Source organism: Nansenia antarctica (assembly GCF_963989245.1).
Source record: "Nansenia antarctica genome assembly, contig: SCAFFOLD_373, whole genome shotgun sequence".
Classification (NCBI taxonomy): domain Eukaryota; kingdom Metazoa; phylum Chordata; class Actinopteri; order Argentiniformes; family Microstomatidae; genus Nansenia; species Nansenia antarctica.
In genome coordinates, this window is record NW_027663095.1 from 12,501 (window position 1) to 22,500 (window position 10,000).

Sequence of the window (10,000 nt, forward strand, 5' to 3'; positions counted from 1 at the left end):
GTGTAGGGTGTGTAGGGTGTGTGTAGGGTGTGTGTAGGGTGTGTGTAGGGTGTGTAGGGTGTGTGTAGGGTGTATATAGGGTGTGTAGGGTGTGTGTAGGGTGTGTGTAGGGTGTGTGTTAGGGTGTGTGTAGGGTGTGTAGGGTGTGTTAGGGTGTGTAGGGTGTGTAGGGGTGTGGTAGGGTGTGTGTAGGTGTGTGTAGGGTGTGTGTAGGGTGTGTTAGGGTGTGTGTAGGGTGTGTAGGGTGTGTTAGGGGTGTGTAGGGTGTGTGTAGGGTGTGTAGGGTGTGTAGGGTGTGTAGGGTGTGTGTAGGGTGTGTAGGGTGACATGTCACATGGACTTTGGTCTTTGGCTGGGATTGACTTCCGTTTCCGGGTTACGACGAGTGTTTGTTTTGCTGTTGCAGCTCGACAGCGTTAGAATCTTAAAAACTGCTATCTATACCGAACTCTATTGAGAAAGCATTTTTTGGATATAAATAGCTTTCCTATCCTATATAACATCGGGACCTCGTTCCGCCGAATCCGACGCCGGGAGGCTGAGTCGGGATTACCAGCGTTATTAGTTAGCTACCGCGGCTAACCAGCTAGCCACCTCTACACTCTTTAAACTGGCTTTTTTCTATCGGGATACCTCCCCGAACTACTAACAACCTTATATACTCTTATATCACATATCTCTGTAATACTCCTAGCTCACCATAATCAAATTGTTTTTCTCTCTCTCTACAAATAACACCACTTTTCTCTTTCATGGACTGCCGGCGCTGCCTGGAGCTTAGCCTCCAGGTTGAGGAGATGAAGGGACGAATCTCGAATCTACACCAGATCAAACAAGGGGAGTCGTATCTAAATTCACTTTATGACACATTACATACAACAATAATTACAGACATAGAAAGCACACAAACCACAACATCAACATCAAAGCCTCCACCTCCACCTGTAAGCCCAATCCCAGGTGTAACTCACACTGTCCCTACATCACCAGTGACTTGGACCATCGTCAGGAAGAGGAGTCGTACCATCAACTCCCCTGGCACCAACCCCCATGAGGCCCTCCTGCTGCGGAACAGCTTCGAGGCGCTGCAGAGCCACCAGTCCACACCGAAGCCGAAGAGAGCCAGGGCCTGCACCCCCACCCCCCCCCTCCCTCTCTCTCTCCCCCTCTCCCACCCTGTGCCCCCTACAGGTCCATCACGCCGCCAGCAGAGGAGACTACAGTTCGTGTCTCCTCCCCCCCCCCGCACCCGCTCTTCTCCCCCCCCCCCCCCCCTCTGTGCTTGTAATAGGCTCGTCCATGGTCCGCCATGTTGCAGTCCCGAAGGCCAGAACCCACTGCATCCCAGGTGCCAAGGTGAGGGACGTCACCGCGGTCGTCCCGATGCTGGTGGAGGATGCCCCCCAGGCCACCTCCGTCATCATCCACGTGGGTGCCAACGACATCGGACGGGAGAGGTCGGAGGAGCTGAAGGACGACTTCCGAGCCCTCATCGCCACCGTCAGGGGCACAGGTAAGACCTGCATCATCTCGGGCCCCTTCCCGAGTCCCAGGTATGGCGACACCAAATTCAGTAGAATTCGAAGTCTTCACCTTTGGCTACAGGGATACTGCTGTCTTATGCAAATCCCATTTATAGACAATTTCACCACGTTCTTTAACCGTAGTGAGCTGTTTGCGAGAGATAGATTTCACCCAAACAGGTATGGTGCCCGCCTGCTGTCGATGTCCATGGACCTCGCTGTCCGATGTCATTGGCCGGTGCCCTGTCAACGCTGATGTGGGATGAGTCCGATCCTTTCCTCTAACACCAAACATGCCATCCAGACTATTGTCTCCCATCGGACTCCCTCCACCACAAATAAGGTAATACATGGCGCAAATTTGAGAAATCTATTACCCATTTCATTAAGTATGCCCTCGAGTCAGTCCCAGTGTCAAAATGACATCTCCATGGCAATTTTGAATATCAGGTCCCTATCGAACAAAAAAACATTTATCATAAATGAGCTCATTTGTGATAGAAAACTCGACTGTATGCTACTCACAGAAACCTGGTTAGATACAAATGGAGCAGCAGCCCTTATTGAGGCATCTCCCCCCAACTACAGTTTTTTCCAATCAATCAGAAATGGAAAAAAGGGGGGAGGAACAGCTACCATAGCTTCAAATAACCTAAACTGCAGGAGCATATCCTTTGATATATTCTCCTCCTTTGAATATCATGCCACAGTTATGGCATGCCAACCACCTATTCTTACGGTAACTGTATACAGGCCGCCGAAACCAGCCCCTACTTTCCTACCTGACTTCTCTGAGTTCCTATCCATTATCCATCCCAACTATGATAGGATTATTATCACTGGTGATTTTAACTTTCATGTTGATAATGGGGCTGACTTAAGGGCTAGGGAGTTTATTGACCTCTTGGAATCTATGGATTTTGTCCAACATGTCAATGAACCCACTCACAATCATGGCCATACCCTTGATCTTGTGATTACAAAGGGTCTTGAGGTCTCAATATCAGGTATCAGCGACCTGGCCCTCTCTGACCATTTCTGTATTTTCTTTACCATTGTAACACGTAAAGCTGAAAGCAATGCTGAACGTGTTGTTAAAAAACGTTATCTTACCCCTGCAGTGGCTGAGAATTTCAAAGCTTTAATGAACAGTAATCACACAACTCCCACGTTGTGTGAAAACGACTTAGTAATTACCTTTAACAATAAAGTAAAAATGGCCCTAGACTCCCTGGCACCTACCAAATTAAAAAAGGTTGGAGCCAAGAGGAGAGCACCATGGCGAAACAGTGAAATAAATCTCCTAAAGAGAACATGTAGGAAAGCTGAGCGCAGATGGAGAAAGAGCAAATTACAGATTGATCAGAATATTTTTAAAGAACATCTATCTGCCTTTAACTTGGCAATGCGAAATGCTAGAAAAAATCACTTCTCAAAGATAATATCTACAAACAAGAATAACCCTAGGGTCTTGTTCTCGACAATTGATTGCCTTGTAAACCCTGCTCCTAAAACTCTAGACGGCGCAGCCTCTGTCACCAAATGCGAGGAATTTGCAGCCCACTTCAGGGATAAGATAACAAATATTAGAATGTGTATTACTCAGGAAAGACTAGGTTTGTGTAGCACCACAGATCCGCCGCCACAGAACATGACTATGAGCATGTTCACCATGATTAGTACGGAAACATTAGGTAAAATTGTGTCACAGCTTAAACCGTCTACGTGTCCTCTTGACCCTATTCCTACCACCTTTTTTAAGGAAATTTTTGAATCTGTGTCTGATGACATACTAGGCATTGTAAATCACTCCCTACTTAAAGGGATATTTCCAGCGGCGCTTAAAACTGCCCTGGTTAGACCCACCCTGAAAAAAAGTAACCTAGATCCTTCTGATCCCAAAAACTGTAGACCAATATCAAATCTCACTTTTCTAAGCAAAATTTTAGAAAAGGCAGCGTATAGACAGCTTCATGAATTCCTAGTCTTAAATAATAGGTATGACCCACTTCAGTCAGGTTTCCGATCATACCACAGCACAGAAACCGCTTTGCTTAAGGTAACAAATGACCTTAGGATAAATGCAGACTCGAAAAAACTCTCGATTCTTGTACTCTTAGACTTAAGTGCAGCCTTTGATACGGTAGACCATTCCATACTTATTGAGAGACTTGAAAACTGGGTTGGCCTCTCAGGTCCGGTCTTGAACTGGTTCAGGACTTACCTGGCTGACCGAGACTACTTTGTAGCCCTTGGTGACCATAAGTCAAAAAATTATAGCACAACCTGTGGAGTTCCCCAGGGGTCCATTTTAGGACCGTTGCTCTTTAGCCTATACATGCTACCCCTCAGTTCTGTTATCAAGAAGCATAGCGTTAACTACCACAGCTATGCTGACGACACTCAGCTTTATATCTCAGTAACTCCCAACGACTACAAGATGATTGACCACCTGATAGATTGTATTGCCGATATTAATATTTGGATGACACAAAACTTTCTCCAACTCAATCAAGAAAAAACAGAGGTATTGATCATTGGCGAGAAAACTGGGAGAGAGAAATTATCTGCACACTTGAAAACACTAGCTCTTAGCACTAAGTGTCAGGCCAGGAATCTTGGTGTCATAATTGACTCAGATCTAAATTTTGAAACTCATATTAATAATACTATTAAAACATCCTTTTACCATCTAAGAAACATTACTAAGGTACAATCATTTCTCTCCCAGGCAGACACTGAAAAATTAATGCATGCGTTTGTTACTAGTAGGCTAGATTACTGTAATGCTCTCCTGACAGGTCTCCCCAAAAAAATGATAAATAGACTACAAATGGTTCAAAATGCTGCTGCTCGTGTCCTTACTAGGACCAAACGAAGAGCGCACATCACACCTGTCTTGAGATCACTACACTGGCTCCCTGTCAGTCATAGAATAGACTTTAAGATCCTTTTACTAGTTTATAAATCACTTCACTGTGATGCACCCAATTACATGGTGGACATGCTCATAAGATACACACCAGCTAGACCCCTACGGTCTAGTGGCACGGAACTTTTAATAGTGCCAGAGGCTAGGACAAAGAGATTTGGAGGATCAGCTTTTAGCATATATGCTCCTAGATTGTGGAACACCCTACCTGAGGGCCTGAGGTTGTCTAAAACTCAGGACATTTTTAAGCGTGACCTCAAAACCTACTTATTCAATGTCGCCTTTTGATACTACGGGAGACATTGGACATTATAGAACTAGGATCACTAGGCCATTACACCATACTCGTGTTTTGAGATTTGTGTTGACAGGAAAATGGACCCGGGTGCTGATGAGGCACTCTCAGCTCCAAATAGCACCTAGAGCAGTACTGGAACCGGTACAAGGGTGTACCAGGACCACCATCAGGTTGTATTGCTGTCATCTTTATTGTCTTTATTGTGTTGTTGCATCATAACTATGCCTAAGATTCTCTTTTGGCAGGACCTGTGACCATCCGGATGCAGAACGATGCAAATATAACACTAAATTTATGGACAGAGTGTACGCCGATAATATGCAAGGAATTTTTCCTGGATACATGGTGTACAGGTTTTTGCCCTTGCTTGCTTGCTTTGTGCCGGTGGTCCTTGGCCTCCCCTTGGGGACCGCTGGGTACTGGTAGGCAAACTGGCTAGTAGTCGCTCTATTGGTAGAGGGCTGCAAGGGAATTTTTTCCTGGCTACATAGTATACAGGTTTTTACTTTTGCCTGCTCGCGGCTCTGTCAGTATTGATTGATTGACTGATTGACTGAACATTTTCATTGTGTGAAGCGCATTGAGTTGCATCTTGTAAGAAATGCGCTATACAAATAAAATTTGATTTGATTTGATTTGATTTGATTAGGGTGTGTTAGGGGTGTGTAGGGTGTGTTAGGGGTGTGTAGGGTGTGTGTAGGGTGTGTGTAGGGGTGTGTAGGGTGTGTGTAGGGTGTGTGTAGGGTGTGTTAGGGGTGTGTGTAGGGTGTGTATAGGGTGTGTGTAGGGTGTGTGTAGGGTGTGTGTAGGGTGTGTAGGGTGTGTAGGGTGTGTGTAGGGTGTGTGTAGGGTGTGTGTAGGGTGTGTAGGGTGTGTAGGGGTGTGTTAGGGTGTGTAGGGTGTGTAGGGGTGTGTAGGGTGTGTGTAGGGGTGTGTAGGGTGTGTGTAGGGTGTGTGTAGGGTGTGTAGGGGTGTGTAGGGTGTGTGTAGGGGTGTGTAGGGGTGTGTAGGGTGTGTGTAGGGTGTGTTAGGGGTGTGTGTAGGGTGTGTTAGGGTGTGTGTAGGGTGTGTTAGGGTGTGTTAGGGTGTGTGTAGGGTGTGTTAGGGTGTGTGTAGGGTGTGTTAGGGTGTGTTAGGGTGTGTGTAGGGTGTGTTAGGGTGTGTTAGGGTGTGTGTAGGGTGTGTTAGGGTGTGTGTAGGGTGTGTTAGGGGTGTGTTAGGGGTGTGTGTAGGGTGTGTAGGGTGTGTAGGGTGTATATAGGGTGTGTAGGGTGTGTGTAGGGTGTGTGTAGGGTGTGTGTAGGGTGTGTTAGGGTGTGTGTAGGGTGTGTTAGGGTGTGTGTAGGGTGTGTTAGGGTGTGTGTAGGGTGTGTTAGGGGTGTGTTAGGGGTGTGTGTAGGGTGTGTAGGGTGTGTAGGGTGTGTTAGGGTGTATATAAGGTGTGTTAGGGTGTTAGGGTTAGCAGTGTATATAGGGTTAGGGGTGTATATAGGGTTAGGGGTGTATATAGGTAGTACCTCTCTAGTGCGTAGTATAGTTCTGTACTGGTACTGGTCCTTCAGGTCCTTGGTGTCGTCCAGCTTCTCTCTGCGGAGGCTGACGGCCAGCGGGCCCAGACGCTCGTCTGTCCCAAAGTAGTTGGAGTGTTCTGATACAGGGGTCAGGGGTCACACACAGAGGTCGAGGGGTTAGAGGTCACACACAGGTCAGGGTCACACACAGGTCAGAGTTACACACACTATACACACTATACACTATACACTATACACTATACACACTATACACACATCACATGCGGGATGACCCCCCTCCCCTCTCTGGAAGAGCTGTACAACACACGCTGTCTCAGGAAGGCCTCCAAGATCTCCAGGGACCCGACCCACCCTGGGCACGTACACTTTATCAGGCTGCCCTCGAAAAGGAGGTACAGGACCCCGGCCGCTAAGACAAACAGACTGAAGAACTGCTTCTACCACAGGGCCGTCAAGGCCCTGAACACAGCAAAGGCCTAAGTTCTGGGCCCTGGACAGTCTGGACGGATTGTATGGCAGCTAGTGCTGAGGCACAAACATGTACATTTCAAGCCTGCAAACTGTGACACTTTAAATAACGTGAAAAAATACTTTTGTGCAATATGACAACCCTAGTTGACTATCTGTGCAGTATAGTACAGTGGATTGTGTACATAGCCTTTATTTATGTAAACCAGCTCCTTACCTTCTTGTGATTTTATTCTTTTTCTAAAAGTGTTTTTTTTCCCTTTCCTAACACCAGGGGAGCCACCCCTCCTAAATTTCGTTGTTTGGTACCTGTACTGTAGCAATGACAAATAAAGTCCATTCCATTCCATTCCATACACACTATACACACTATACACACTATACACACACTGAGGACCCTGGTCTATGATGTCAACACACATGTGTTACCATGTCAACACACATGTGTTACCATGTCAACAGAGGCCTTTGGGCCTGGTTCCTCTGAGGAGCGGGGACATGGCTGGTCCAGAGATGGGAGGGGGTAATTCCCTACGGGGTTACCATAGTAACCAGGGAGTGAGTGTGTGTGTGAGTGAGTGTGTGTGTGTGTGTGTCAACGAACAATGTGACAGGAATGCCAAGCCTCCAGACAGACAACATGTAACCAAGTCATCTACAAATGACTTAACACCATATTAACACCATCCTCATATGTGTCCTTTCAGCCTCCACACAGACGCTGGCTTTGATGCTTTGATGTTCTCAAACTGGTTTTAGACGGCGATGTTCGGCCCTATTTTCATCCCTACTGCGTATGAGCGATTTCAGACTCTGCTGAACTGAAAAGCCCTTGAATAGTCAGGTCCCAAACCCAAATTCCGTACAATTTCTTAATGTAAGTGATTAACTGGGAAAGTTTCATAGTGATAGCTATTAGTTAAGATGTTTACCCTATTCACCTGCCAAGTCTGGCCTTAAAGGTTACAGGTATTTGGGATTTGACCCCGGGATTTTGAGAGAGGTGACGGAATTTGGGTTTTGAACCCGGCTGAAAGTTAGAAAACCAACCCACCCTACAAACATGCCAGACATCATGGCTGATTAAGTGTTAAAAAAAAAGATCCTTCAACTAAGCCAGACTGACGTTTCGCTACAAGCTACTCGTTAATCCAGAACTTTAATTCACGAGACAAAATTCAAAAGACGACTTAAGAAGGAATCTGAGTCAAGCATTTCCGCTGTCGTCACCCCAGCCCAACCTAGCCTGGATGTGTCAGGGAACCATTCTCAGAGGCTTTGTGCACCATGCAGGCAGGGGCGTTACAGCACAGGACCCATCTCACATCTGCACCATGCAGGCAGGGGCGTTACAGCACAGGACCCATCTCACAGGGACAGCTAGGCTAGGCCTCTGGAACTCTCTCCCCCTCAGTGATCTTAGCTTTCGTGTTTGCTAGCGAAACAGCTGATAGTTGATGTCGACTGCTCAAGGAGAATACATATTTGAACGTACAGAATGCCTGAGAGCCTTATATTGCATTATATTACATTATATTTTTAATGGTCATCTGGCGCCTGAATATTGTGTTTTCCTTTACATAAATAATGACATTTCCACCATAAATTGATTAAGTGTTTGATGTTTAAGGACCCCCAGACAGCCCTGCTTCATGGGTCCCCCCCGATGTCAAACACCACTGGTACCACCTCCGCCTCAATTTGAGCCAGGAAAAACCCTGCAGGAGTGTATCTGGGGGGGGGGGGGCACCTACCTTTCCCGTGGAAGTAGTCCCGGTAGTAGCGCGCCCCCAGGTCCACGTGCTCCAGGCTGTAGAGCTTCAGCCTGTCCAGCCTGGTGACCTGCTGCTCCACGGGCACCTCCAGCACCGAGACGCTGGCGTTACTCCTCCTGGGCCAGCCCCTACCCGGTCCCCCCTCCCCCCCTGCCTCCCCCCCTCCCCCCCGCTCCGCCCAGGAGCTCAGGAAGCTGACGTTGCGCTCGCCGTGGCCCCCCGTCTCGTTGCGGAAGTGGGGGCAGCTGAGGAGGAGCGGGGAGGAGGAGGAGGAGTTGGGGGGGGCTCCTCCTCCTCCCTCCGGAGGGTCCGCGCCTCCCCCCAGAGTGGAGGAGGAGGGGAGGGGCGCTGCCTTGGAGGAGGAGGGGGGGGCCTCCTCCTCCTCCGGAGGAGGAGGGACCACCAGAGTCAGGTCTTCGGCGCTGCAGTACGCGGGGTCCCCCGCCCCCCCCAGGGAGGAGGAGGAGGCGGCCGACGCCCCCGTGGCGGTGTTCCTCCTGTAGCCCCCCCCGCCCCCCCCCCGCGCCGCCTCGTTGAGGTCGAACAGGATGCTCTGGGCGTCGTAGTGGACGAAGCTCTTGGGGCAAACCCACGGCTTGTAAGGAGGAGCGTCGGCAGGGTTCCGCCCCCCTCCTCCTCCCCCTCCACCCCCCGCCTCCTCCCCCGCCTCCCCCCCCCCGCCGCGGTCCAGCTCCCCCCTGCTGGAGCTGCGTAACCTCCGGAACAGCGAGGACGTCCCCAGGGACGACTCCGTACCGCCGCTTTTCTTCCTCGCCCGGTTCTCCGGCCCGTCCCTGCGCCCCCCCTCGGGGGTGGGGGAGTGACCCGGGGGGAGGGGGGGGGGCGCCTGGGGGTCCTCCGGCAGCAGCAGGAGGCTGCGTGCGGCGGTGGCGGAGCTGCGCTGGTCGGGGGCGGGGGGCCTCTCCTGGTGGAACTGGGTCAGCATGTCGAAGAAGCTCTGCTCGGGGACGCCCTGGACGTCGATGGACGACGTGCTGCCGTACTCCCGGAACAAGTTCCCCATCCCCCCCCCTCCTCCTCCCCCCGTCTCCCCCCCCGCCTCGTTCTCGTCCTGCTCGCTCAGCGTCACCTCGCTGTTGGAGCGCTGGCGCAGCGGAGGGAATCTCTCCAAGAACCTCGTCTCCGTGGCGACGTCCTTACAGCGGCGCCGGGGCAGCCGGGCCACGCCCCCGCGCACCAGCCCCACGTCGGAGGACGGAGACAACATGGCCGACCAGGAGGAGGAGGAGGACAGGGGGTCGTCGTCCCCCTGGCGGAGGTGGTGGTTGTTGCCGTTCTCCAGGAGCAGCGACTCCCGGGAGTGGCCGCGGCGCGGAGGCCACTCGGCGATCCTTGCGCGGACGCCCATCTTGGGAACGGAGACGCGGGGCAGGTCGGCGGCGGCGGCGGGGGCGGGGTGGCCGTTGGGGGTGAGGCGGAGGGGGAGGGCGAGAGCCCCTCCTCCTCCTCCT

The 10,000-nt window shown here is 50.5% G+C and overlaps 1 pseudogene across 1 annotated transcript in view; it reads right to left on the reverse strand.

Moving 5' to 3' along the window:
* The window catches only part of LOC308175305 (signal-induced proliferation-associated 1-like protein 3), a 22,150-nt pseudogene that overhangs the window by 12,088 nt on the left and 62 nt on the right, over positions 1–10,000 (reverse strand). Inside the window, exons 1-2 of the transcript in view lie at positions 8,508–10,000; positions 6,271–6,401 (exon numbers count right to left, since the gene is read on the reverse strand). The exon at positions 8,508–10,000 is cut by the window's right edge and continues 62 nt beyond it. The product of the transcript in view is annotated as a signal-induced proliferation-associated 1-like protein 3 (transcript). The remainder of the gene's footprint in view (positions 1–6,270; positions 6,402–8,507) is intronic.